The 27,837-nt window shown below is 46.7% G+C and overlaps 1 protein-coding gene across 3 annotated transcripts in view; it reads right to left on the bottom strand.

The window, feature by feature from the left end:
- CTNS (cystinosin, lysosomal cystine transporter) overlaps positions 1-25,807 on the bottom strand; it is a 397,045-nt gene extending 371,238 nt beyond the window's left edge. The window contains exons 1-2 of one of the 3 annotated variants that reach the window (XM_086955024.1): positions 25,736-25,789; positions 19,872-20,247 (exon numbers count right to left, since the gene is read on the bottom strand). The gene's annotated coding sequence lies outside the window, so the exon portion shown is untranslated. Of the gene's footprint in view, positions 1-19,871; positions 20,248-25,625; positions 25,647-25,735 lie in introns of those variants that run through there. The other 2 variants (XM_086955022.1, XM_086955023.1) reach the window with 2 other exon arrangements.
- Between the last annotated feature and the right edge of the window lie 2,030 nt (positions 25,808-27,837).

Here is a 27,837-nt window from a genome sequence, read left to right as displayed (position 1 = left end):
CAAGGGAATGACGCCCACAAATGGTTTTCCCCTGAACTAAAATTACTTAAATTGGGGATTAGACAAAAGGAAAGGAAGTGGAGAGCAAATTACTTGTCACAAGATAGAGTTTCCTTGCCGAACAATATATTTCTCTATCAAAAAACCTTGCATCAACATAAGACCAAGTACTTCTCTACAAAAATTTTGAACTCTACGAATAGGTCCAAAGATATTTTTAACATTGTGAATGAGCTTTGTGATAACAATCGAACCGCCCCGTCAATAGCACCCACGCAAAAACTTTGTGATTCCCTGAACGAGTTCTTTTTTGAGAAAATCGTGACCATCAAACAGAGTATCACTAGTTCCCCCACCCCACTACCTCTGGCCGACACATTTTACAATTCCTCTACGCTTTATGTATTTCCCCCCCATCGACTCCAAAACACTATCTGAACTGATGGCACGTGTTAAGTCAGGCTCACCAGATGACATTTGTCCACCTTACATCATTAAGGAGATAGCACAGGCTATCCCCCAAAGCATTCTCCCGCTCTTAAATAAATCTCTTGAACAAGGCATGGTACCTGATAGCTTTAAGCAAGCACTGTTGATCCCTTTGATCAAGAAACCTGGCCTGGATCTTCATGATCCCTCAAGTTACAGGCCGATCTCCTTGTTGCCTTTTTTGTCGAAAATCCTAGAAGCACATGTTTCCAACTCTCTATCCAATTTTATCGAAAGCACAGAATATCTAGAACCCAATCAGGTAGGGTTTCGTCCCTGTCATTCTACAGAGACAGTGATTTTGGCAGTTCAGAACACCTTGCGTTGCAACGCAGACAGGGACGTCCACCAGGCACTGGTACTCCTGGATTTGTCGGCCGCGTTCGACGCGGTTGACTATGCCATCTTGGTCAACCGTGTCGAACAGGTCGGCCTCAGGAGGCCCGCCTTGTGCTGGTTGAAGTCCTTCATCTCCAACCGCACTCAAGCTGTGAGATTGGGAACATTCACAGCCCCCAAGAGAAAGTCCACCTGCGGAGTGCCTCCGGGATCGTCTCTGTCTCCACTTTTATTTTATCTGTATCTGAGCCCCTTACTTTACTCTTTGAAAAATTATAAGGTCACTATTTTTAATTACGCAGACGATCTGCAACTGATATTTCCTCTGAATTCCCCTGATGCCGTGTCGGAATTTCAACAGGTCATGTGCCACATCCAGAGATGGATGAATCTAAACCACTTGAAACTTAACCCAGGCAAGACAGAGTTGGTCTTGCCTGGGAAAAGTGAAATTAGCTGGGGGCCTCACTTCTGGCCTCCTGACCTGGGTGCCCCTCCGACTAAATCCAACACTGTCAAGAGTCTAGGGGTTACTCTTAGCAGCGATTTATCTCTTAAAGCCCAGATTGGAACGGTTGTATCTTCTAGTTTTTTCCAACTGCGGAAGATTAAGAAAATTTCTCATTTGTTGACCCACTCTGCCCTCATTCAAGCAGTCATTGCCCTAGTCTTGTCCCGCCTAGATTATTCTAACAGTCTGTATCTAGGACTCCCAGCTGGGCAACTGAAAAGATTACAGTATGTCCAAAATCAGGCAGCTAGGCTTATCTATAATCTACCTAAATGGCAATCTATCAGGACAGGACTAGCTAACCTTCACTGGTTACCAATAGGTCAGAGAGCTATATTTAAAACCGGTTGCATTATATTCAAGGCTTTACAAGGGAAAGGCCCCAAATTTATGATCAACCTGGTGTGTAAATATACCCCTTCACGCAATCTTAGATCTGCTCATAAAGATCTGTTAACTATCCCCTTAGTTAGGAGGAAGCGTCAAGGTGGTAGCTCTTTTCAGTTCTTGGCCGCCTCTTTGTGGAACTCTCTGCCTGCCTCCTTGAGACAAAGCGATAGTCTCCTTAATTTTAGACACGCCTTTAAGACCTGGCTTTTCAGACAGGCATATCCTTAGATTAGTTTTCTGACTTTCATGTTGTTGTGCTGTTGTGTTGCTGTTCCCAAAAGTTTCGATAGCGCCATGAAGCCCATGGGCGTACGTGCGCTGTATAAATTAAATTTAACATAACATAACATAACTGCAATAGCAGCGCCCCATGGTCGGCCAGAGCCTGTTCAGGGAATGAGCCCAACACTGCCTTAAGACTGTGTCACACATCGGCCCATTACAGGAAAAAGAAGAGTTGCACACCCAAAGTGGCAAGCTGTCACCACTCTAGCACGGGGAGGAGAAGAATCCCAGTCCTACAGACAGGACAGGACCGGAGAGAGCTCCATGCACATAGACTGATGCCACTTCGAAGCATGTGCAGATCAGAAATGCAACACGTGGCCTGATGTTACTTCGGAGCATGTGCAGAGAAGACATGTGGCTGGAAGCCACAATACACTGCAAGCAAGATCCGAGGAAGAGGAGAGCCTGGCACGTTGCCATATTGCGAAGAAGAAATGAAGAGAAGAGAAGAGAAAGGAGTGTGACAATCCTATCACACTGAAGAACTGACTACCACAGGAGCGCAGGAGAAACTAACAAGGCAACAAGAACGAGGACTCGTACCACTTCCTGAGTGCACCAACTAACACAAGTGGTGCGGTGACGTCAAGGAAGACAGATCAGCAAGAGTACCGAACATAAGCAACCTGCATGCCGGAATTCTGTATCTGCCCCACGCTTCATGGTGTGGCAGTCCAGCCACCTGTCACCAGCTGCTTGCAAACACAGACGCCAAAGAAGAAGAGCTACACCAACTACGCAATGAGCTACGAGGCTGCGGAGTCCCTCAAGTCACCATTACTCCATCAGATCATCGCCACCTGTTGTACAGGTCGTTCACTGGCAACCACTCCAATATCGCCATGTGTATCACCACCACCCCTGGAGAATCAAGTAACAAGACTGGAGTCCTGCACCACTGCTATACAAAATGGCAAGAAGCATCAGGTGCAATTTGAAGAACCTGTGACCACCAGCTCAACTGGCTTGCATCCGAATCCCGGTAGCAAGAGCATGTTCTGACCAGGACACATCCACCCCAGACATCGAACTAGTCAGTAGGTAGTGGATCCGTGATGGTTTTCCGGCTGTCCAGATACAGGAACATATGCAGCCCCAGTGCTGCCCACAGGCAGTCCAGTGGCAACTCAACCATTGTGAGCTTCCTCCAAGCATGAGAGATGGACTGGACATTGCCACACAGATAGATTGCAGGAGGTAGTTAGGCCGTGTAACAGAGACTTCAATAGGTCACAGCACGCCAAGACTGTCTTCAGTTCATCAAGCAACACCATTGTCAAGCGCTCACAATGGACTCCTGATGCACCAAAATAGAACTGTAAAACACCAACTGCATCACATCACAGCGAGAGCACGCTGGGCTGATCAACATCACATAGGTGGACTGTCACCCAACTGACGTGATACTGAGGGATCCAGACTTTATAAGCACAGTGTTTGTGTCCAGAGGTACCCGATTAAATTATGTATGCGTGCCAAGATGCTCGGGTGCTCTCCGCTGCACCTGTCCACTGCTATCCTGCGTACTACCTCTCAACAGTTGTTTTGGTTGTTCTTCATTCTGCCTCACAGGTTGGACTTGTTTTTGTTTTCAATAAAAATTTAGGAGGAATGTTGCGTCTTTCTGGACACAGTCTAGTGTTTTACCAGCCACTCCCATGAGGGCTGGTCTATACATCCACCCCACACCCAACCAACATAGGCGTTTATTGGCAAACACCCCAAGTGCATATGTTCATGGCCAGTTCTAAGCACCTTACTCCTGTGTTCATGTCACACTTATTCACAAAGCAGTACTGGGCCGGTACTGCCCGGTATAGATTACCAGCACTTTGTTATTTTGAGAGGGAGAGTACCAGCACTTCTCAAGAGAGACGCAATTCTTTTAATTGGAGAGTACAGGAACTTTTACGAATCAAGCAGGTACTCTGGTACAGAGTACGTGCACTTCTATTTCAAGCACTGTCACCGAGTATGTGGGTCTAGAGCCCACAACTTTACATTAGCTTTACGGCAGTACTCCTCGGCTAACACATAAGCTCTCAGTGCCAGAATACCAGTTTGGTGACAGTTGTGCTTCACAAATGCTATAAATAAAAATAGTTCTTCCCTTGTAGATCAGCTCCATCGTCTCTCCTACCTCTAGTCTAGAACAGTGTCCGTCTCTCCACTCGAAGGTGGTCGATTTAACAAAGATGTTTCTGGGAGCAGGTCTGACATACTCCCCAGTGTCTAGTAGTACACAAACACAAGCACTGATGATGGGTCTGATCTGGGGGCAGCCACAGTATCTGAATCCTCCCCTCCCGTTTAGGAGCAGCAATATCGGCACGCCTCGCTCTACAGCTGCAGCAGTGCCCATCAGACCCAAATGGCTGAATGTCTACCCCCGGGACTCCAATGTTATCCCTGCCCCCTTTTTAGGTTGAGCTTTCGAGACCTCTTGTATATACTTTAGTATATACTTCTTTGAGGGTTTACTGCTTTTTATTGGTTAGTTTAAGTGTACTTTAAAAATACTTTATTGCTAGTTGTCAATCTGTGCTACCTATGTGTCCCTAACAGAAGAGCAGTGTCCCAGTACTTGTAACCTTCCACTTGCCTGATTGTAGCATCTGTTTAGGGACCAGTTAGCATTACTCTAAGAGCATTTGCCCAGAGAGCTTGAAGTCTTCAGTTGCTCTGAGCTCAGACTTCTGATTATTTAAACAGGGCTGAAATTCGTGTTATCTTCCCGCATCTGCTGAGCCTTACTCCACGGTGTGCCTGCAGAGGTCCTTCTACTCCACCTGCGGATCCTCTCCTCCAGTGCCTATCCTCCCTCCCCATGCCGACCCCCTCCTCTCCTGACCCTGCATTTTCTAGGTAAGCCCTGGCATTTCATATGTCACCAGCTCACCCTCCCTTTAACTCTGCGTGGTGTCCTCCTGGCCTGCTCCTTTGATTGGCCGGTGCCTGCACCTTCAAATCCTTGCTTCAGTGCTCTAGCGTTGTGTGACATCAGAGGAGGCACAGGTCAGGCATGTGTTTATTAAGTAAACACGTTCTGCTACTGTAGTGCGTGTCTTGCTAAAAGGCCCTGGAACTTTACTGGTAGAATACAACTGCCTTTCTTCCTCCTGTAGCACATATGCAACAGTAAACGGGTAGACGCAGCAAATTCACCTCTACATACTAGAGGCAAGTATTTGGTTCTACTTTCTTTCACTTACCTAAAAATCTGCATACCAAAATATCAAAAGAAAAGTTAACGTTTCGGCAAAACATGGGAATGGGTCGCGTTAGCAAGCAAGTGGGAGTAAACGAAAGGGAAGGCAAGCCTCCATTTCCTCTCAAAAAGATAAGTGTGCATCAGCCAGGGCTTGGGTGGTTCTACAGCTGAAGAAAATGAGCTGCACACAGGAGTTATCTGACGCAGTGCTAAACCGGGGTTTTATTGGGAATAAATTGCTTGTAAAGATCGCAGCCCTTCATGAACCACACGAATATCTAATGTGTTTCCTTTCAAGCATCTGTCACCTTACTCATCCGCAGGGAAGCAGATAGAGGGCAGGGCTTTCTGGAGCACAGATGAAAATGTTACAAAAATGTTAAGTCAGGGATAATACAAGAGAAACTGTGTAAGACCTGGAGCTGAGTTACAAGCACATGAGCATACAGAAACCTGCACTATCAGAAAATATGTTTGCCATTAGCTGCAGATAACAATAAAACTGGGTGCCTTCACGGTTCTAAACATTTACATGAGAAGTTACATCTTTCAATATTTTCTTTGGCATGATGTGTTAGTGTGCAATTATTATTAACCAGTTACTGATAACTCATAGCTTTACTGCTACAACTAGGTGTGTTATATGTGGGATATAATGTGAATTTCTTTATATTTTATAGTTCTTTTGCATTTTATTTTTCAGCTGAAAATCATCCGTTCCCATCTCCCACTGCAGTGCTTGACATGAATATTTTAAAGTGCAGGTACCTGTGTGTTAGTGAGGAGTGCTGGGCTTCTTCCACTGACCTGCTTCATCCCACCTGAGAAGTGCTGGGCAACTCCCTATCATATTAAAGGTGTGCAGGTACTCAGTACCTGTCGGTACCACGACTACCCTTTAAGACCAGGGATCAGTTGGCTAGAATGCAGTCCCGTGGGACTAGTACTCAGAGTTCATACCCTTTCATACCCTGATAAAACTCAAAACAACCCTGAGCATCCTGGCGAACTAAAAGGTGTATTAGTGTGTCTCAAGGTGAAACTAGAATAAGCAGTGCTAGTGTGGTATCTCCCACCTTGTTTGTCCCCCGGCAGCTCTGCGTGTAATGGGGCTGCTCGCGGTGACATCACTTCGAATGTCACCGCGACCAGCGTTCCAAGACGAGCGCCGGGGGAGAGGGCAGAAGAGGTTCCAGGCTCAGCTGTGGCTGAGGTCGCTCAGTTGATTCGTATCACAAATAAACTAATTCATGGTTAACTTATGTGGCGCTTTCATTGCTATTTTTGCCACTACCACACTGGCGACGAGGGTGAAAACCCAGCGACCTCAACACGCATGAAGGGAGGCAGAATTGTCAGCTGACGAAAAGAAGTAAGAGGGATTCCTGGTTGCGCAGACGGCGTCAGATGAGAGTCATCACAAAGAAAGACACGCAGAGTGAGAGCGGACATGAACAGCTGCACGGACGGTGTCTTATCGGATTTCATCGCTGTGAAAGTAAGGTACCCCTTTGTGGCATACGCGGGCGCAGAGCAAGAAGAGGAATTCTGATAGAGTATATGGCCAGCACAAACGCAGCGCGAGCGCCGCACGAACAGTGAGCAGCTTACTGGTTGACACCCGAGCGTGAAAGGTGGTAGCGACTAAGTGCCTGCCGCCTAATAGTCCATTGTCAGCTCCCAGCAGGCAGCAGAGCGTAGTGTTAGCGTTTGCCTGTGCGCTTGTGTCACGAAGCACCCGCCTCCTCAGCTGTTGCATAAATTGAAGTATTCAAAGGAGAGCAACTACTAAGAAACGCATCGAGGCCCTCATCGCAGGAAGCATTCATTTATATTTTGCCAGCATTTCTCCTCCCATGTAAGCAGAGCGTGATGCACGCACAGTCACGAGTAGAAAAGGACACTACTGGTATTTTATGAAACGTTACCCGGGACTTGCCAGGAAGTGTTTGACTTGGAACACATTATGGGGCGAGTGCAGTAGGAGGTTTCATTCTCTCTACTACAGCGTTTCAACAAGAACAGTACTGGCTGAGAGGACAATAGAAAGAAAGGAAGCACACGCTGTGAATGTTTAATGACATTTTCAAAAGGTGGAGGCCACACACTATTGGAGTCAAGGTTCTCCTGCAAGTGAGCTCATAGCTGGTCGCAGTCTGTCCTAGAGAGGTGGGCTGTGCAAGGGAACCAGGAGGTTTGCTATAGTACTCCCCCTGCAGGCCGCATTCATACTGCGCTATTTATGCATTATTGTATGTACCCTCAATACAGTAACTTGGAAGCCCAACCAACTGGAGCTCACAGACTGACTGTTCCTAACATATAGTTTCTTTCAAACTAAGCTGGCAGAAGTATGGTGCACTAAGTTAACATTTGCATGTTTGCCCTCTTGGCGCAGGAAATTAGCACTCTGCCCCACTTATACATTGGGTATAGCAAGTCTTTTACATTGTCATCTAGATTTTAACTCTGTAATTATCGCTCTGTAACACATCACCATGCAAAGTGTGACCCCTCCACCCTTCTTCTTAACCAACCCAGGTGATCCCACAATACTATGGAAAAAATGGAAAAAAGTGTTTTTGAATTACGCTACTGTATGTGGGCCTAATCTGGGCTTAGAGAGGAAGGTGGCATTGCTAGCCTATTACCTAGGTGCAGAAGGGGAGGAAGTTTTAGATCATCTCCCAGACTTAGGGGCGCAGGAAGCAAGGGGTCTCAATGAGTTTGAAGTCAGTCTGAAGAAATTGGATTTGCACTACCTCCCCAAGACAAGCACTATTATGGAGAGGTACCACTTCGGTAAAAGGGCACAGAAGGAGGGAGAATCCATTGAGGATTTTGTTTCTGAGTTGAGGAAGTTAGCAGCTACTTGCAAGTTCAGTGGGGCAAATGAAGAAAGAATTAGAGATCAGTTTGTTTTAGCATGCAGGATGGAGCGAGTGCGTGAAGAGTTATGGCTTAAGGATGACCCACCGTTAACGGAGGTTCTTATCATAGCCAAACAGGTGGAGCACATGTTACAGTGTGTAAAAGAAATTAAGCAAAACACTGGGGAAAAGAGAAGCGATGAGAAGACTAGTGTCAGTGAGGTGGTGACCGAATGTGAGGCCGTGTCCGTGATCAAGGGCCAGAAGGTGGTGGGCAGAGAACAGAAGGAGAGTAAACTGGGGGGATCGTTCAAGGGCACCTGCTATAGGTGTGGTAAACAGGGACATCTAGCCAACGACAAAGAGTGCCCCGCCCTCAGATTTACATGTAACAAGTGCGGTAAGAAAGGTCATTTCAAACAGTACTGTAAGAGTGGGCAAGGGGTCAGTAGACAGAGCAGGGACAGGACCAATGTTGTGTGCGACGAATTTGTGGTGCAGGTCAAAGAGTTGCAGGTCCACAATGACACCATGTGCGGTGAAGTAGTGGTACAGGTTGACGAAGGTCAGGTTAGTAGCCCCAAGGACATCATAAAGGTGGGGGAAATTGATCTAGAAGCATTGTTCGACTCCTGTTCTAGGATAACCATTATCAACGCAGAAGAATTCTCCCGGGTGTCCAGAGGAAAGATAGTTTTGAGGAAAATGGATTTGAGGCCTGGGGGGTATGCTGGCCGTCCCATCTCTATGAAGGGGTATTTCCAAGGAAAGATTGAGTACAGGGACAGAATTACAGTGTCCAAGGTTTACGTGTCCACAGTAGGGGACAACATTTTGGGATGGCAAGCTCAGAAGGAGTTAAGGATCTACCTCAATCCCAACAGTAATCCCCAGATCTTGATACAGGAAATATGTGAACAAAAGACAGACATCGTGACCGAGTTCTAAAGTGTGTTCAGAGAAGGTCTAGGATGCCTAAGAAACTACTGCCACAGAATAAAATTGAAGGAAAACGCCAAGCCTGTTGTGGCTAAAGTCAGGAAACTCCCCATTGCCATCCAAGAAGAAGGGAAAGCCGAACTAGAGAAATTGTGCAAGGCGGGAGTCATCGAACCGGTGGAAGCGACGGAATGGTTGGCACCCATCGTGGCTGCTAAGAAGAAGGATGGGTCAGTCCGCCTCTGCATCGACCTGAGGGCATTGAACAAAGAAGTGGTAGTCGACCGATACCCTTTACCAAAAATCACCCAAATGATGAGCATGCTTGAGGGTGCTAAGGTGTTTTCCACCCTCGATCTCACTTCAGCTTACTTCCAGATAAAACTACACGAAGAGTCGCAGGAACTCACAGCCTTTGTGACACCGATGGGCGCGTACAAATTCAAAAGGATGCCTTTCGGGCTAGTCTCGGCAGCCGCTGTATTTCAGAGGCTCATGGGCAACATCTTGAAAGGTATCCCAGGAGTCATGTGCTACCAAGATGACGTGCTCATATTCGCCAAGAACCATGAAGAACATGATGAGAGACTGAGACGCGTGCTAGGAAGGTTCCAGTCACAAGGGCTCACGGTGAAAAGAGTAAATGCGTGTTTGGCTGCGCGGAGTTGGATTTCTTGGGGCACAAGGTGACGGCAGAAGGAATCTGTCCCAAGGCTGAATTACAAAACACCATTGTAAATTTGGCACCTCCCACAAGTAAAGACGAAATCAAGTCATTCATGGGGATGCTAGAGTTCTACGGAAAATTCATAAGGAACCTGGCAGGAAGGACCTACGCCATCAGGCTGCTGCTAAAGAAAGAGGCTGAATTCTTCTGGAGTTGAGAGGGCCAGAGGGAGTTCGAGGATGTAAAGAAGGCACTCGCAGAAGCCCCCAGTTTAAAGTCATACGTACCCAACCGGGCGACTGTAGTCACCACCGATGCAAGCGCCAAAGGGCTAGGAGCAGTCCTCTCCCAAGTAGGAAGGGACGGAGAAGAAACCATTGCAGTCGTATCAAGGTCACTCCAGAAGTCCGAGAGCAACTACTCGGTGATTGAAAAAGAGGCCCTAGCGGTGTCATGGGCGTTGGGGGAATTCAGAGACTTCCTGTGGGGAACCCAGTTCACCCTTCGTACCGACCACAAGCCGCTGGTGGAAGTGTTCAGCAAAAAAGGGCTGGACTCCATCTCCAGCAGGATAAGGCGGTGGGTGGTCAGCCTCCAAGAATACACTTTCGGTGTCGAGTACGTCCCGGGAACGCAGAACTTCGCAGCAGACTGTCTGTCGAGACTGGTCAGTGAACATGAGGCGTGGGAGAAACAAAGAAAGGAGGAAGATGAAGGGGATGAACTTCAGATGGAAAATGTCTGCGCCATCCAGAGAGCGTTGGGAGAGGAAACATGGAGAAAGGCTTTGGAAGAAGACAAGATCCTGGAAGAGGTCAATAAGAGGATAAGAGATGGGTGGAAGAATGACGACAAGCGGGACGAAAGCCTGCGGCCATATTGGACCGTCAAAGATGAGCTGTCTATAGTAGACGAATGCCTATTCAGAGGAACGAGACTTGTACCACCTGCGTCGGTGAGAGACAACCTGCTTGAAATAGCCCACAAAGGGCATCTGGGCATTACTAAGACTAAACAAAGACTCAGAGAGGACTATTGGTGGACAAACATGGACCTTGCCACTGAAAGGAAAGTTAGAGACTGCATTCCCTGCAGCAACAGTGACAAAGTCTTGAAGCAGCTGACACCCCCGATGGTATGCAGGCCACCATCGTCAGGACCCTGGGAAGAGTTGGCGCTAGACATCGTGGGCCCATTGTCAGGAGAACTGCGGACGCCCTACATCCTGGTGCTCATGGATCTGTATTCCAGGTGGCCTGAAATGAAATTCGTAACTGAAGTCACAACCAAAACTGTCATTGGATTCCTGGAAGAGGTGTTCATCAGGGAAGGGTCACCCAGCAACATCCTCACAGATAATGGGGTGCAACTGTGTTCAAAAGAAATGGAAGACTTCCTGGTGGAGAGAGGCATCAAGCACAAGCGTTGCGCTTTGTACCACCCCGAAACCAATGGCATGGTCGAGCGTTTTAACAAAACCCTCAAGGAAAGTATCCAGCTGGCCAAAGCCAGTGGCATGAGCTGGAAAGAAGAAGCATGGAGGCCCCCACCCAGGAAACCTGTAATTCGCTCAATTCTTATTTCATCCAAAAAATTGTAAACATCAAGAATGCTATTCCTCTCTCTACCCCTCTTAGCCTTTCTGACTCCCCCCCTTTTAACCCTTGCTCTTTCATCCAGTTCCCACCAATCACCGCCAGCACTCTAGCTGAGCTTACCACTCGTGTTAAATCTGGATCTCCTAGGGACTGCTGCCCCCCCCAAGTTCTTAGGGCAACCTTCTCTGCCCTGCCTGATTGTATTCTCCCCCTTCTGAATACCTCCCTCAGCTCCGGCTCGGTCCCCAGGGCTTTTAAGGAAGCCATATTGGTCCCCCTCTTAAAGAAGACAGGAGCTGACCCCGCCAATCCTGCCAACTATAGGCCCATTTCTCTTCTGCCTTATATCTCTAAACTTCTCGAGGCCTACGTCACCACCTGCCTCTCGGCATTCGTCGAGAGCTCCGGGTTCTTGGTACCTAACCAGGCAGGCTTCAGACCGGCGCATTCAACCGAAGCAGTCATTCTAAAAGTTTTGGACACCCTTCGGGAGAATGCCGATAGAGGGTCCCCTCAGGCGTTGGTCCTTTTGGACCTCTCGGCCGCCTTCGACACGGTGGATCATGACATCCTTCTCCACCGTGTCAGACAGGCAGGCATCAAGGGACCAGCCTGGGAATGGATCAAGTCCTTCCTCTCGGGCCGAGCTCAAACAGTCCATTTAGGCCCCTTTACCGCCACCCAGGTCCCCACCACCTGTGGAGTCCCCCAGGGCTCCTCTCTGTCTCCATTATTGTTTAATTTATATCTGCGCCCACTTATCCACTCACTGAGCTCTTGGAATTGCACTGTCCTCAATTATGCTGACGACATGCAAATCATTTTCCCATTAGATTCCCAGGATGCTATACCTAACTTTCAGGGAGCAATGCTGCATATCCAACAATGGATGATCTCCAACCAGCTCAAATTAAACCCTGAGAAGACGGAACTCCTCCTGCCTGGTACCAGCCCTTTATACTGGGGCCCTCAATTCTGGCCTAAGGAGCTTGGCATTCCACCTAAACCTTTGAATTCGGTAAAAAGCTTTGGCGTTACCATCGACACTGATCTCTCCCTTAAAACTCATGTTGGTACCACCATCTCTGCCAATATGTTCCAGCTACGCAAAATTCGCAAGATTTCCCACTTATTCTCCCACGAATCCCTGGTGCAAATTGTCATCTCCCTCGTCCTCTCCCGCCTGGATTTTTCTAATTCAATCTACTGGGGGCTACCCAAGTCCCTCCTCCATCGTCTCCAGCTGGTGCAGAACCAGGCAGCTAGACTTATCTGCAAAACTCCCAAATGGCAATCCGCCAGGCCTCTCCTGGCCAAGCTGCACTGGTTGCCTATCGAACAGCGAGCTGCTTTTAAAATTGGCTGCCTGGTATACAAGGCCCGGCAGTCCAAGGGCCCTGCCTTTTTAGAATCCCTTCTGAACCCTCATTGTCCGGTTCGTAACCTCCGTTCTGCCCATCTTCATCTTCTCACCACGCCAACGGCCAAACTAAAAAAACTGGGCGGCTGTAGATTCAGCTACTTGGCACCTAAATTATGGAACTCCCTCCCTCTTCACATAAAAAACTTCTGGTACCCTACTAAGCTTCCGAAAGAGCCTAAAAACATGGCTCTTCTCAAAACTCATGTAAACTATGACTCTCACCTCCAATCTCAATCACAGCGCCAGGAAACCTTTGGTGTCAGTGCGCTCTATAAATACAGCATAAGATAAGATAAGACTAGAAGCTTACAGGTTCACACCACACCAGACGACTGGAGTCACCTCGTTCGAGATGCTCCGTGCAAGGATACCCAACACCAAGCTATCCCCAGGGTGGATGGGTTGGCACAAAGGATGGTCAGACCACTCCAAAAGAGCAGGAAGTTTGGAGAAACAAGAAGAAGCCATGAAGAAAAGGAAAGAAAGATATGACCAGTTCAAGGCCACACGAGAGGCCGGATTCAAAGTAGGGGACAACATCAAGATCAGAACCCCCACTGGGAGAGCTAATTGGTCAGGGTACAATGGTCCAACCAAAATCACAAAACTGTTCAAGAATGCCGTCAAGACCCAAGAAGGGAAGATCTGGAATCTAGGGAGGGTAGTGAGATTCCACCCACCTGGTCATGACTACAGCAGTGAAAGGATGGGGAAGGGTGATGCTAGTCAGAACAAGGGTTCCAACACAGAGCAGCAACTGTCATCCCCCCGCCCAGGTGGTATGTCTAGTAGGAGAGCGACCAAACCCCCCAGACATTTCGACCAATATATTATGATGTATTTTCTGCTATACTGTTGTCCTTGAGTCATCCCTCCCAGCAGGAGAGTGGCCCGTGTTCCCAGATATTTCTATCAGCATGCTTTTACGCCTTCTTTGCCGTTCTATTGTCAATTCGTTTTCCTATGTTTTCTTTCCGCAGGGGAGGGGGATGTGTGGTATCTCCCACCTTGTTTGTCCCCCGGCAGCTCTGCTTGTAATGGGGCTGCTCGCGGTGACATCACTTCGAATGTCACCGCGACCAGCGTTCCAAGACGAGCGCCGGGGGAGAGGGCAGAAGAGGTTCCAGGCTCAGCTGTGGCTGAGGTCGCTTAGTTATTATTATTATTAAGGGGCATTTATAGAGCGCCTGGTTACGCAAGAATGCGTGTCCCCGCGCTGAACTGAAGCACTCTGAGAGAGAAGTAGGGGAGGAGCCCACTTATTTAGAAAAGAGGTAAGTTTTTAATTTCCTCCGGAAACTAGATTCGGAGGGGTCCAGACGGAGATTAAGAGGTAAATTATTCCAATTTTTTGCCGCCAGGTATCGGAAGGATCTTCCTCCCATGCGGGCCTTTTTCACCCTAGGGACCTTAAGTAAGCCTCCATGCGAGGAGCGCAGTGCACGAGTTGGTGCATACCTTGTAATAAGGTTCTGGAGTGGTGCTGGCGCCTTTTTAGCGAGGATACGGTGGCAGGTACAGAGGGACTTAAATTCAACTCTGCTCCTCACTGGCAGCCAATGGAGTGACTGGAGGGCGGCCTTGGAGTTTGATCTTTTTGGGAGGTTTAAAATGAGGCGAGCTGCAGCATTCTGTAGCACCTGAAGTCGATTAATCGCTTTACAGGTAGCTCCCAAATAGAGTAGGTTGCCAAAGTCCAAGCGTGAGGTGACTAGAGCATGCACCAGCGTTCTGCGGGCGGCCGTAGGGAGGAGAATTAGGACTTTCCGCAGAGTTTTTAAAATGCTGAAGCACATGCCCGTCACCCTGTTAATCTGTGGTCCGAAAGACAGATCAGTATCTAGCCAGACCCCGAGATTTCTGACTTCTTTCCGAGGTGTGGGGGCCTCGCCTAGGCATGGTGGCCACCATGCCGACGTCCAGACAGATGGGCTGCCTCCCACCACGAGCACCTCAGTCTTGTTGCCGTTTAATTTCAGGCAATTAGTGGACATCCAGGTTGCAAGATCTTGCATGCAAGCCCTGAAACTGTCCATAGCAAGACCGGGTGCACGCGAGAGGGAGACGACCAGCTGAGTGTCGTCGGCATAGGTAACAATTTGTAGTCCGTGTCCCACTACAATTGGAGCCACTGGGGAGACATAGAGATTGAAAAGAGTTGGGCTCAGGGACGAACCCTGAGGAACGCCCTGACCCAATTCTATGTCTCGGGAATAGTGGTCCCCTTGACGGACCTGGAAACTTCTCCCCGTCAGGAAGGATTGGATCCATTGGAGTGCGGCTCCAGTTATACCTCCATCATTCAGACACTGTAGCAAGGTGGAGTGAGCTACAGTGTCGAATGCCGCACTCAGGTCCAATAGGATAAGGGCCATAGTGTGACCTTCATCCACCCCCTGCCGAAGGGATTCCACAGCCGTCAATAGTGCCGATTCCGTAGAATGGCGGGGGCGGAAGCCAAATTGTGTGTCGTGGAGTAAGGCAGCTTTGTCTATGAAATCCATTAGTTGGAGATTGACCGTTTTTTCTGCTACCTTGGCCAGATATGGTAAAAGAGAGATGGGCCGCAAGTTGTCTAATTTATCAAAGCTGATGGTAGGTTTTTTTCTAAGAGGAAGGACCACCGCTTTTTTCCATTCTTTAGGCACAGTCTTTGTCATAAAAGACACGTCCAGTAGATGCCTAATGTAGGGCTCCAAGGCCCCCAGGCTGTCTTTTAGGCGTTTGGGAGTGGTGGGATCCCGTGGGGAACCTGATTTTACAGAACTGCAGATTTTTAAGAGAGTTTCTGTGGGTGGGGTAACAAAGTTGGTAAGGGTGGGTGAGTTTCCCCTGTCCCTGGGTTTTTCCACAAACTCTATCCCATTCGTGGGTTGAGTTGGGAAAGCCGAGTAAATTCTAGATATTTTCTCGGCAAAGAAATCTGCGATTCTGTCACAAGACTCAGGTGAACAGCCATCAGGGACAGTGACGGATTTTCCACTAGAGAGAGTTTTGTAAAGCTGAAATAACTCCTTCGTAGAGTTACCAGCTTCGTTGATCTTAGTCTCATAGTGTGTGGTTTTCGCCTTTCTAATCAGTCCGTGGTAGACTCGCCTCTCTGCCAAGTAGACCTCTCTAGTATCTTTAGAGATAGCCCGACGCCATTGCCTTTCTGCTCTCTTCAATAAGGTTTTAGCATTTCGCAGTTCAGTACTGAACCAGGGTGCGGTTTTTTGAGCACGATCACTGGGTTTAGTTTTAGATAGCGGGGCAGTAAGATCTAGTGCATTGTTAATGCGTTTGCAGAGATTGGAGTTAGCCGTGTCTGCATCATCCCCCCCTGGATCGCCTCCTTTTGTTAGTTCCTCACAGAACTTAGACTGGGAGAAGGAGGCCCATTTTCGCCTTAGATGGTACAGTGCAGTTGGATGACGGGCTCTGCCTTCAGGAGTTTGAATGGTAAACGGTACCAGGTGATGATCCGACCAGGGGATAGGGATGGGAGTCTTCGCTTCTACTTCCCCCCAGTTAACAAATATGGGATCTAGTAAGTTCCCTAACTGGTGGGTAGGCCCGCTTACAATTTGATTTAGTTGTAAAGTTTCTAATGCTTGGCAGAGGTTTTTACTAGCGTTGTCGGATGGGTTATTAAAATGAAGGTTAAGGTCACCAAGTACCATGTAATTATTTTTGCATATCGAGGTCTCTATAATGCATTCAACCAGGCTCTCCTCGAACCTAGCTGAGGGGCCGGGGGGTCTGTAGATTAACATTCCTTCCAGTTTATAGTTGTTATTCACTTTTATCGTAAAACTCCCTGCCTCGCTGTCCAAGATAGGCACATGATTAAGCTGGCAGCGTAGACTTTCCTGTGCGACTATTGCAATGCCCCCTCCTCTGCCTATGGGTCTGTCCTGTCTGTATATTGTATATCCCTCTGGGAGTGCCTCTAGGGCGTCAGGCGTGGATTCCTCATCCAGCCATGTTTCGGTGAGAAATGCCAGGTCCCAATGTGTTTCAGTGAGTAGATCGTGTAGATCTAACTTGTGTTTGCGTAAGGAGCGGACATTAATCAGCCCGCATTGTAGAGTATTGTCCGTAGTGACCATACTCCTACCAGGATCATAGGAGAAGTGACAATGTTCGCAGCCTATGTTATCCTCTACTTTTAGTTTGTGCTTGCACAGCTCTGTAATGCTAGGGCAAAGCGCTAGCAGTTCTAACTTACTCCACCGTGTATGGTTCACACGAGGGACATGGGGTATAGCCCTAGACCGCGTACGATCGCGGACGGGCGCAGACGGGCTTGCCTTAGGCGCGCCTTCGGCGCGCAAACGGCGCTCCCGCTGCGCTCGTCCGCTGCGCTTGCGTGGGACACACATTTATGGAGAAAGAGGGAGGGCGTGGCCTATCGTGTGGGCGTGGCCTCGCGTTTCCTAGCGATGGCGTCCGTGTGCCGATTCCCTTCCCAACAGCGCTAAAATCCGCTGAAAGTGGGTGTCTGCTTGGCAGGGGAAATAGTTGGAGTGGCTGGGGGTGAGTGCAGAAGTTAAAAACATACAAAGTAGTCACAATTTCCAATTTTAAAAATCGAGCGTAAGGACACCTCCGGCTTCCGCCTCAGAGGTCATTCAATTCAATGGCCGGCGCTTTTACTCAGCGCTTACATAGAGTGGGCGGTGGGCGTGGCCTATCGTGTGGGCGTGGCCTCGCGTTTCCTAGCGATGGCGTCCGTGTGCCGATTCCCTTCCCAACAGCGCTAAAATCCGCTGAAAGTGGGTGTCTGCTTGGCAGGGGAAATAGTTGGAGTGGCTGGGGGTGAGTGCAGAAGTTAAAAACATACAAAGTAGTCACAATTTCCAATTTTAAAAATCGAGCGTAAGGACACCTCCGGCTTCCGCCTCAGAGGTCATTCAATTCAATGGCCGGCGCTTTTACTCAGCGCTTACATAGAGTGGGCGGTGGGCGTGGCCTATCGTGTGGGCGTGGCCTCGCGTTTCCTAGCGATGGCGTCCGTGTGCCGATTCCCTTCCCAACAGCGCTAAAATCCGCTGAAAGTGGGTGTCTGCTTGGCAGGGGAAATAGTTGGAGTGGCTGGGGGTGAGTGCAGAAGTTAAAAACATACAAAGTAGTCACAATTTTCAATTTTAAAAATCGAGCGTAAGGACACCTCCGGCTTCCGCCTCAGAGGTCATTCAATTCAATGGCCGGCGCTTTTACTCAGCGCTTACATAGAGTGGGCGGTGGGCGTGGCCTATCGTGTGGGCGTGGCCTCGCGTTTCCTAGCGATGGCGTCCGTGTGCCGATTCCCTTCCCAACAGCGCTAAAATCCGCTGAAAGTGGGTGTCTGCTTGGCAGGGGAAATAGTTGGAGTGGCTGGGGGTGAGTGCAGAAGTTAAAAACATACAAAGTAGTCACAATTTCCAATTTTAAAAATCGAGCGTAAGGACACCTCCGGCTTCCGCCTCAGAGGTCATTCAATTCGATTCGTATCACAAATAAACTTATTCATGGTTAACTTACGTGGCGCTTTCATTGCTATTTTTGCCACTACCACAGCTAGTTCAGTAGACAGCTTGCATATAAGAACCAACACCATGTGATTTAGTTAATAATTAGTCTGATAAGAGAATTTAGTTGATTAATTTTTTACATATCAGACCTAGGCCCTGCTTAGGAGAGTGGTAGACTTACTGCAGTGATACCAGGAGGACAGAAATCTCCAAACCTGTCTGGTATTCCAACACCAAAATCTGGCAATTACAATGTATACTGAAATGGGAGTCAACTGCAGGGACCTGCCAACATTGGCTCCTTTTTTGTGCAGTTTTTGGGGGTTCCAGAGTGGAAACCACTAACATTCAGGTGGAAAGTGTCAGTGTGAGGTTACAAGTGAAGTGAAACAATTTCAGCTAATTCGTTTCTGAAAACTATTAGCTATGCACCTGCAGGGTTTGTCTGGCTGAATGGGACAAGAGATTCTAGTGTAATCTGACTCTTAATGCATCTAAAAGAGTGTGTGCGTACTTTACTCATAGTCACGTCTTGGTTACTCTGGAGAACCTGGGTAAAACAATCAGTTTTCTATGATTTGTTTGGCGGTGAGTGCGCGGACACAATTCAACCGGATGTATGACGTTACAACGCATGCTTTTACCACGCATGCTGTTACAACGCAAGTATTACAATGAAAACCCTTACAACGCATTACACTTGGGGGTGCTGGATAGTGAATAGTTTAATTTACTATTCCAACTCTAATCCCCGTGGACACTAGGGAAGGTGTTGGATAGTAAATGAAAACTATTCCTTATCCTAGAGCGTCCCCCCAGTGTAATGCGTTGTTATGGTTTTCGTTGTAATACATGCGTTGTAACAGCACTGCGTGGTAAAAGTTGTGTTGTAAAGGTTGCATACCAATTCAACCTGTTCGAAAATTAGAGGGATTCAAGTGCAAGCCTTTCCAAATCTCAACTACTAAAACTCAAATATAATTCATAAAATGCACCTGATTAGCATATACAAACATGTTGTGGACATGTTACTGATGAGGCTAGAAAGTCTACAATTTACTAAGGGTGAGGAAACCCCATGATTGTAAAGGGAAACGGAAACCTTGGTGCTTTATAACAATAAAATGTTGAAAGGTAGCTTGCTGATTATTTCTGTGTTGGCGCATCTGCGTCCAGTACAATACACTAACCACTAGGTACATAGGGTAAGGTGTCCGTTTTTATTTCCATCAATTCAAATTTCACATCATTGCTGACACTTGCATAGGTTCTAAAGCTGGTTCTTTGGGAATCCCTGCCTGGTTTCAGCACAGTACAAGCCACAAGCAAAAACACACAAACAAGCAGGTGTAGAGGGACAGGAAATGTGGCTTCTGCGCCCCCAATAAACCCAAAACCAACTTATTACAACAACCTTCGGAGGTGGCACCCAGTGCGCGGTACAATGCCAGCAACATAGCTTAAAACTTTTTTACCCAAAATACGATATATAATTACATCTTTCACTCCAAATTGTCATTGTCCCATTTGTGGATCTACTGTGTTTCTTAATGCCCTGCTACCTCGCCATCTGCACCCAGGCTTTGAAAACATAGGAAGGGTAAGAAGAGGTAAACAGCACAATGATGTACCCACACAGATTTATAGTTACCTAGAATGGTGTGAAGACCAACCCTGGCCACGGGCTGGGATAAAGGACACGACCCCCGATAAAGCAGGCGCCAACAGGATAGAACAGGTGTAGACCAGAATCAGGATACGTACGGAACAAATCGGATCAGGACGGGACCACCGCAGGTCAAGACCAGCACCCACAGCTAAAGTATAACGCCAGCGTCACACCCTCTCTGCAGCTAACAGTCGGACCCCGATTGGGTTAGCGAATCTTCTCCCTCAGGAACCCCCATTGGGTCATCAAAATCCTTCCCAGAACCCAGATTGGGTTATCGAATCTTCTGACAGAGTGTCCCGCCAGCACCTCTGCTCTCGTCGCTTATTGAGTGCGTTGGGTCAGATGCTTGGGTGGTCTGACAAATACGTAGAGGAAAGGGAGCTGATCAGTGAAAACATAAAGAGTTGCCAATGTCTGTTAACTGTCATTAATAATTCTGCGTTTCAGATAATTGCCAAGGAAAAGGAGATTCCAAGATGGCAGATCACATTAGCTGGCATCTTTGAATTTTGAGTAACGGGTGTGAAAGCTTCTTCAGGCTGTGGGCATGCACCCCCTCCTCTGTGGGCAGACAGCTTACTGGAGTGGTTCTAGCCATGAACCTAACATGCTATGCTTAAGATTTGCATGTATCTGAGACACAGCAGAAAAGAAACATGCCAGTTTGTGCAGTGAACTTTACATCCTTGTCTTTACTAAATCATGTTTTCTGGGCATCAAAGGTCTTTACACTGTCCAAGCTATAACCTAATGCAGCCAGTGTGTATAGATTTCGCAGAAAATACCAGAGGATGACTCCCTAACTCCATCTCACCACAGACAGGGTTGACAAGTCTTGCACTTGCCCTGTAGTGTTTGAAGAACATTGACCCCATATATCGAAGAGAGAGTATTAAGGTCTAGTAACCTCCGCCCAATGCGGATTCCTAAGTTCTTGAAGACACGCCATGGAGGAAGATCATTCACAGTTCTTACTGCTAAGCTTTGGAACAGTTTGCCATCCAAACTGCGCAGTTGCGTGCCTGCAGGTGTTGTCCTGTTTATGTTGGTGGGCACACTTGCTTCAGACGCAGTGTCTGTGCAAGCTTTCCTCTGTCGCCATGTCTATTTGTGTGCACAATAGAGTGTGTCTCTGTCACATAGCATCTACTTTCCTGGTGCTGTGATTTGTGATTTATTTCACTCCGAGATGGTACGTTTCTACATTTTAAAACTCATCATGATTTAGCCTTTTGTGGTTCTGTGGTCATTAAAATACTCACAGGAAAGTTGGGAACTGTCCCACAAACCTCTGCAAATTCATGATCTATGGGACCCGAATTACACTACACAAAATACATTAAAATTTGCAACATGCCACATAATTTCACACCTTATAATACTATCCCATCCCATTTTTTTGTAAACAGCCTTTATTAAGCGTTTGAGCATGATGGAGCAAGGTTTCGCACGTAAAGCGACTTGCTTGGACTCAACCATCTCTAAATAATAAGTAATGTATTAATAAACATGTTTCGTCTTACTAACAATGCACCACATGACATTTCTAGTATCTAGGGGAAGCTTTCCTTTGTGCTTTTACTAACAGTAACTCAAGTGATCTAATATGGCCGCCGCAACGCAGGAAATTTTCTGCGCATGCGTCCTGTCACATGACGTACTTACTGCTTGGTGGGAAACTTTGCTTCTGTACACTAGAACTAAGATGGCTACTCTGTGTGTTAACGTACTAACGCGTGCCCTATTGCTTTTACTAAGTTGTTTGTTCCGATTAATGACTAATGCTGGAGTTAAAATAAAATAATGGGAATAGAGGAGAGATAAGTGCTATACAGTGCATTCATTTATTTCTTGTTCTAAAATTGTTTCTCTTCTACTTTGCATGTATCGTACTTTGGACCTGACATGTACTTCTGAACTCCATCTTTGGAGGAACTGTGCCTGTGCAGAAAAGCTCAAATTCCTGAAGCACTGACACTGAAACCGGGCCAACTCCTGACTTGCTAGAAGATGTTCTTGGGAACCTTACCTCTTGACCCTTGGAGAGGAAGCTGAACCGAACTGTTATATTACATTGTAGTTTTTATTGATACATTCACTGCCGGGTGGAATAAAGTGCATGGGAAAATAAAATATTGGGCGGGAACATAAATCTGATTATTGAAGAGCATGACCTCATAACTGGTATGGTGTGATGACCTCTCCTCGTCTTTTGACCAATCAAATTTAGGGAATACACACATTTGCAACATTGGGGGGTGGTACTCTGCCCTGGAAAATTGTATATCTAAGGTAGGCTTAGCTAGTTAGATTGTCCGACTTGTCCGAATAGCTGACCGGTCACTGACCCAACGCACTCAATAGGCGATCAAGAGCAGAGGTGCTGGCAGAGCACTCTGTCAGAAGATTCGATAACCCAATCGGGGTTCTGGGAAGGAGTTCGATGACCCAATCGGTGTTCCTGAGGGAGAAGATTCGCTAAGCCAATCGGGGTCCGACTGTTTGCTGCAGAGAGGGTGTGACGCTGGTGTTATACTTTAGCTGTGAGTGCTGTGGTGGTCCCGTCCTGATCCAATTTGGTCCGTACTTATCCTGATTCTGGTCTACACCTGTTTTATCCTGTTGGCACCTGCTTCATCGGGGGTCCTGTCCTTTTCCCAGCCCGTTGCCAGGGTTGGTCTTCAGACCATTCATGTTAACTATAAATCTGTGTGGGTACATCATAGTGCTGTTTACTTCTTCTTACCCTTCCTATGTTTTCAATGCTTAATGAAAGTTTCATAATATTTCCATATCATCTTGTTTTGATTATATTCTTTCTAATTGACCAAGCGCTGACTGAATTATTATGGACTCTAACATTTAAGAATTTACATAGATAAAGTATTAAAATCTTTCCCGAGTTTGTGGTTATTTATGAGTGCAATTTGTTTAATGCTACCTATTTTCTTGCTAACTCCCTTGATCTCTTAAGACGTTAGGTACCAGTGACTAGGATTGTTAAGTCAAAGGTATAGGTCCTAAAAATAAATACTACTGGTTTAAAGCGTAGGTTTACCTGTTCAAAGTGTGTATTGTGTTTATGGGCCCAGGTGAGTTGGTGAAAATCTCAGGCAGGTGAGCCTACGCTCTATCAGCATTCTTTTGGTAGCAGAGGATGAATAGGGTTTAGCTACTATAAGTAATAAGTTGCGTATTGATTATTTTGATTTTATATTGATTTTATGTATTAAACAAATCCGTTTATATTGTTCTATGTTTGTTTTGGACTCCCCGGGGCAGAATAGCGGGTGATAAATGGAAGCCACTTTGCAATAAGGTCACTTGCCGAAGGAAGTAAGTGCATGATTAGGTAAAACTGGAAGCACTGATTAGGGATTTTCTGTATAAATGTGTGAATAAATTATAGCAAAGGAGTTCGCTGGTGAAACTTTGGCCTTATATCACCTAGAAAGGGTAAGCCTGAGGGAGTAACAGGTTCTCTGATGCTTGTATGAAGAGTAGGCGGAAGGGATCTGCTCACAGTGTATGAAGAGTAGGTGGAAGGGACCTGCACGCAGTGAAATTATTCTTTCCTTTGAATTTAGTCACTTAGGCACAGTGGCGAATGTTTTTACGTTGTAAATTAATGGAAACTTGTATTTAAAAGTGAAACGAAATAAGTTTAAGTATTATCTTGCAAAGGAGGGAGTCAGTTGCTGAGCTGCGCTAACGTCACTCAGAGCCGCGCTGTTATTTGTTGAGACAGCGGGTGTATAGCTGAGGTAATTGTGAAGGAGTGGTAATTGCAGGAGCGTGAAAAATTGTCTCACGAGAAAAGCCACAAAATCATTAGTCAAGAGTTATTTGAATCGCTGATTGGTTCTCGAAAATAAGAAACGCTCTGGTATTGGTGAAGCATTTAGTAAACAATTAAGTGTAGCTGCATATAAAATGTATTGTTGCAAAACATATGTGGCATATATATCCAGCCAGTATAGGAAATAGACCCGACAGGAGGTACTTAGAAGTCGGAACAATTTATGACAATACTTCTAGATGCGGATATTCAGTTGCATCCTCCAATAAACTTCAATGACATGTCTAAGGTAGAATGGTGCATCGTGCCAGCAGCTCAAGTCCTCTACCACCCAAAATCGCTTTAATGAGGGCACTGCAAGCTACAACGCATTCAATCCACCAAGTTCACTTCTGTTTAAACTGAACATTTAATAATAACAAATACTTAACACTGCAATTTTTCTGTTTGCCCCCCTCTCCATCACCTCCCCCCAGACGTGTCATGTACAGGATATCTCTTGTCTTCCTAATGCGGGGATGCATATCCATCTGCTTTGTTAGCTGTCATTATGAGCTCAAAGCTTGTGTCTCATCAGTCTGAGGAGTTACTACCGGTGTGCATCTGCTCCCCTGTTCCTCATCCCTTGGTATCTAAATTGTGGTATTCAGCTTTCACCCTCATGGGTTTCCGCTGTTAGGTCCTCTTTGACCTCATTCTCTCAATTCCTCAATAATTCCAACAACGCTGCCCATGCTCTAGCTTATCTCAAGAGTTCTTTCGCTCCCTGTTTTCTTGGCTATTTGCAACCTTACATTCTGCCCATTTTTTATTCCCATCAGAGTATTAGGGCCTCCTCTTGATTTCCAGTGACTGGTGATGTCTCTTTTTGCTAATACCAGGCCAAGGTCCTGAAACTTACTTGTCACCTTATTTTTAGCCGTATCTGGGAACCAGTGTAGTAGACAATACCCAGGTGTTATTGCAACTTCTTTTCCGGTCACATCCGCCAAATACTATCCCGCACTATGCCACATAATACCACTCCAAAGCACCCCACATAATTTCACAACCAAACAATTTTATGCCACACAATTCTAAACCACGCAACATAATTTCATTCCACCTAATAACTCTCCGCGCCACATAAATACACTCTACTCAATACAACATAATAACACCACACGTAAATACACTCTATACTACAAACCAGCGATCTAAATAAATGCACTTCACCATGACACATAATTCCAATAAGCATAATTTCACACAACGTCACACAGTTCCACACCACACAAATGCATGTGTGGCCTGCTCTCCCCTTCTTTCTCTCTTTCTCGAACACTCTTCCAACTCCTCTGTCTGGAGTTCATGCACCACTTCATGCACAAACTACATACCCCTCTCTATCTTCCTATCTATTCTGTGCAGTTCTCACCCCTATCTAGTCACAATCCCACATAATTCCACTACACATGACATAATTCCATAACCACAACTAACAATTCAAATTTAATCCACATAATTCTACTCCAAAACACATACATCCACTTCACCCCACAACACATGGATAAAAGACATTGGGCTATATGTATCAACACTTTTCCCCACAGACACAGAATGGGCAAAACTCTTTGATACATCTGGCCCATTGTCATTTACAACGACACTAGCTCTAAATATCGCAAATGCGAGACTGATTACTTTGCAAATACTTCTTTTCGTGGACTTCAGTAACCTCCCTTAACGTAACCGTCTTTGCTCCCACTCTGGGACTGGATTGTGCACCCCCTCTTACTTCACGGGTTCCTCTGCCCCTTACAGGGGCTGGATTGTCCCCCTTCCACTCAAGTGAATACTTATTCATCTATTTCCCTTAAGTGTTCGTATCAGTATCCGCGCACCCATCTCCATTTTCCCCAGTCCATACGACTGCTTGTGCATCTTTCACATACCCTCCCCGTATCTTTTCCTCCACTCTCCGGCACAGTGCCTACGACTACTACCCGCATCCTTTTCAAATTACGTGCCACTTGTCTCCCTTTCTCTCTCAAGTCTCTCTCACCTGCGGACTTCGCTCAGCCGGCTTCTTCAACTTCCTGGGCTGTTTCTCCACCCATCGGTGACATCAGAGAAATACATCTCGGCTCAAGAAACAAAGGAAGGACACAGCAGACGATCGACTGTAGGGCTAGAGCCGGAAGACACCGAAGACCAGGCGAACGGAGATACTGCAAAAGGAGCCGTGAAATCAACGCGTTAAGTCCAGTGAATCGGAGCAGAGATATCGACGCATTAAACCCAGTGTTCGAATGTATGGGAACAGGGATCGTAACTAGGATAACGGGGCGGGATCAGTGAGCGCGCGGCGGAATCGAAGGCGTGGTTAAAATACTAAAATAGTCAGTAACTATTTCGTTGGCATTTCACCGCAAATTACCTGCATATAAAATAATAGACACCTTAATTGGAAAATCAATAAATGTTAAACTAATTCAGTAAGAGGTGCTCTTTATGTTGTGAAACCTCTATTGGGTAATGCGAACTCTGCAGGTGTGTGAGTGTAAACAGAAGCACAGAATTTAATTCTGATTGGTGCAGTGGGGAATAGAGACGTGGATTTTTTTGTGTTATGTTTGGCATTGCACAGTACTAGATAGCTGTCACAAAGGGAACAAAAGGTTTAGGTTTAAGATAAAGTGTGTAGTAATTACTCAATAGATCTGAGTAATATGCAGAATGCACCTAGTGCTAATATTTGTTATAGGTGTCAATTAAAAGCATACACTCCACAGCTCATCAGGTTACTTTATAACTCTCAAATAGAATGCTCTTCAAGTGACTTGCTAATTCAAAGCAACTACCGGCTTCAATCAGCCTAACATTTGCAGAGTAACCAAATGTACACATTTACATTTCTTTCAAGCAACAGATAGGGGACCTATTTTTTTCAAATGTAAAATGTTTGGGCATGTCATGCCCCTCAGATTCCACCCACTTCAACCTCAGAATATTTATTCATATACGACCCTAAAAACCAATTAATAAAGTTTTGGTTATGGTGACATCTTGGTTAGGTACATATTAAAAATTAAAGTCTTCTTAGACAGTCGCTGATTATTGTTTTTGTACGTTTTTGCTTGGTGTGTTAATGTTTTAATGTGGGCTGTTAGACCTGACATCCTTGGCGTGGCTTTTCCCCCATCTTTTTGCCTCTGACTCATGTATTTTTGATGCTGTGCTGGATTTCGTTTTTGCTGGTTTAGATGCTTTGGACCCTCTGCCACTGCTGATCAGTGTCAGAGGGTAAGTGCTCCCTCTGTAAATTGTCATATTGATTGGGTATACCTGATTGGCATATCTGTATCACCATGAAGTCCCTAGTAAAGTGCACTGTGTGTGCCAGGGCTGGTGATGACAGATGCTACTAGTGGGCCTGCAGCGCAGATTGCGCCACCCACATGAGTAGCTCTAAAATGGTGTCTCAGGCCTGCCAGCGCAGGGCCTGTGTGCAGTCAGTGGACTGTCATGTCCGCCTGGCCAGTGTCCCCACTGGCTGGGCTTAATCCTCCCCTGTCTGTGCACATCAGCCACCCCTATGGAAGGCTCCAGGTACCCCCCTGGGCAGGGTGCAGTGTATGGATAGGGTAGAGCATGTACTAGTGCAGGTAACATGCTCTGGTGGAGAGCAGCAGCCACTTTGTGTGCTCACTGCTGTAGGGCTGTAAGGCTCCCTAGGGTAACATGGGGAGGCTGGTCCCATTGGATCCCATCCTATCTCCCTATAGGAACAAGATGGAACATCAATGAAAGATATCCCTGAACTCAGAATTAAATGACACATCTTTTAGTGAAGGTTGTTTTTGGATCCTGGGGTTGAGAATAGCACTTTTAGAAAGTGGCTATTCTTTTGTATAAACCTTTCTGTGAGCCTGGGCCTGTGTGTGGAATGCCTGCGTGACAGGAGCTGCAGGGCCCCGGAGGGGGTTGGAGTCAGCCCAGGGGTGAAAGGCGACATCTGTTGCCCGGGGAAGGGGAGGAAGAAGCACCTGATAGTGCTGGGCTATGCCTGCCTGACCACCGTGCTGGCTAACTCCCCTGCCGGCCCACTGTCACCTCTGGCCCTGGAGCTGACAGGAAGAAGAACACCAGAAACATTCCAGCGCT

This window comes from Lissotriton vulgaris, chromosome 2_1, assembly GCF_964263255.1.
Source record: "Lissotriton vulgaris chromosome 2_1, aLisVul1.2, whole genome shotgun sequence".
In the NCBI taxonomy this organism is placed as follows: Eukaryota; Metazoa; Chordata; class Amphibia; order Caudata; family Salamandridae; genus Lissotriton; species Lissotriton vulgaris.
This window is presented reverse-complemented; position numbering and strand designations above follow the sequence as displayed.